The sequence below is a fragment of the Penaeus chinensis genome, chromosome 34 (assembly GCF_019202785.1).
Source record: "Penaeus chinensis breed Huanghai No. 1 chromosome 34, ASM1920278v2, whole genome shotgun sequence".
Taxonomy (NCBI): Eukaryota; Metazoa; Arthropoda; class Malacostraca; order Decapoda; family Penaeidae; genus Penaeus; species Penaeus chinensis.
The window spans coordinates 20,660,690-20,663,189 of NC_061852.1; positions in this window are offsets into that span (position 1 = coordinate 20,660,690).

Consider the following 2,500-nt stretch of genomic DNA (forward strand, 5'->3'; position numbering starts at 1 on the left):
ATAATAATAATAATAATAATAATGAAAATAATAATAATATCAATACTACTACTACTAATAATAATTGTAATGATAATGATAATAATAATAATAATAATAATAATAATAATAATAATAATAATAATAATAATAATAACTGACTTCCAGTCCGAAGTCAAGTGGAATATGATTCCAGATATCTATTATATATTATGCATCCCAAAAACATAATTAGATATATATCATAGATAATAATTAGCAAAGAAAAACCAAAGACCATATGAAATTGAACACCCATTTCTATAGAAGATTAGGGTTATAAAAATCTACTTACCTCCTAGAAACTCAGATGTCGCGGCGTACGTCACAGCCAGCCTGGAAGGAAAAGGGGCTGTTAGAGCTTCTCGCGGTGCTCGCCGTGAGGATTTAAGGAAGGAACACCTATATTTATATAGTACATGCACATATTAGCATAAACACGCATATGTATACATCTCTCTCTCTCTTCCTTTCTCTCTCTCTCTCTCTCTCTCTATATATATATATATATATATATATATATATATATAATATATATATATAATATAACACTATATATATTTCTATATATGACAATATATATATATATATGTATGTATATATATGTAGGTATATATAAATATAACGTAAATGTAAATGTAAATATAACATTTTTATTTATTATTATTATTATCTTTTTTAGAGAGAGAAACAGAAGATGGATGGGAAGGGACGAACGGAGGAGAGAGAAAAGAGAGAGATAGACAAAGAAAGCAAGAAAGCAGGAGATAAAAAAAAAAAATCGGAGAATAAGAAAGAAAACCCAGAAACATCATAGAGCGGCGCGCAGAGCCACACGAATTCCGAGGGCGTCGCATTAAGATTTCCCGACACAGCCTCGCCGCGGACATCTCCCCCCCCTCCCCCCCCTCCCCCCTCTCCCCCGCCTCACTAAGGCACGAGTGACTATCTTGTTTCAACTTTGTCGGCCTCGAAGTCCAGTCATACGTAAAAACAGGTGATTTTTGAGGCGATTAGCAGTCAAACGCTCGCGTGTGGTTGAAATGGTGATGAGGAAAAAAATACAACTATACAAACTTATAAACTTGATTATTTATATTTCAAATAAGTCATTCCTATGCAAACCTAATTATCAAAGCTGTTCAATATGAAACAAAATCATTTTCAGAAAGTATTTAGAGGTACAGTCTCCACTAAAGAAATGTATATAATTACAACACCTATACATTATGCCTCGTAATCATATGCATATACACCGCGTACATGCATTAAACACCATAATCAATGCAATCACGAACTAAGTAAACACTCGACCATGCACTTAGGAATCTCCTGTCGTGCACAGCTAAACACCCATCTAATCCTGTTGAGTTAAACACTTATTCGAGTGAACAGAGTGACACTGAGTGTTTTCCTTCTCTGATAAGCGAGGTGATGGCTGTAAATAGTGATAGGATATACGTCTTGATTTGTGGTCGCATCTTATTTCTCATATCTTCTCCTTTCTCCTCTTCCTTTTTATTCTTATTATCATTATCATTATCATTATCTTTATTATTATCATTATTATTTATATCATTGCTATTATTATAATTTACCGTAGGACGCCCACTCAACCAGCGCTCCATCCCGCCCATCGCTCCTTCGGCCCGCCCACCCTTCCATGCACCGCCCACTCACCCTGCTTTTCTCGCTCGCTCGCTCGCTACCTGCGTCCCAGACTGAATTCGGTCGGAATATATAACTTTTTTTTTTTTTCCTTCCTTCGCTCTCCCTCTCTCCTCCGTCCTCTCACTCTCTCCTCCGGGTCTTCCCCTTCAACCTCCCCTCTCCATCTCTTCCCCTCGTCCCCCGTCCCGAGAAAGACAATATTATAATCAGTTCCCTCCAAAGTTTCACCCTCCACAATAAACCGTCCATTCCTTCAATTATTTTACGCATTTTATTTACTTAGTATTCGGCGTCCGGGCCGTGGCTGGCGCAAAGTTTAAGATTAATATTAACTATCTGTCCCTTAGCGATGAAGAATAATTCGGTGGATTTTTTCCCCTCTCTCTCTCTCTCTTTTCTTTTTTCTTTTTCCCTTTCACTCTTTCTGTTTGTCTGTCAATTTATTTACCTCTCTCTCTCTCTCTCATTTATTCCATTCTCTGTAAATCCCTCTGACTCTTTAGCTTTAGTTTTAGCTTTCTCTCTCTCTCTCTCTCTCTCTCTCTCTCTCTCTCTCTCTCTCTCTCTCTCTCTCTCTCTCTCTCTCTCTCTCTCTCTCTCTCTCATCTATTCTTTCTGCTTCTTTCCGTACTTTACAAATGCACGCTCTGTCGGGCGCTCTCGAAGGCGGTTCGAAGGGGGGAAGGGGATAAGGGGCGGGAGAGGGGGGTGAGAGAAGGGGGGTTAGTGGGAGATGGACTAGGAACTACATTATTGACTGACTAAATCGCCTCTTAGAACTACGCTCTGATTGGCTACTTGGCGATCTCCG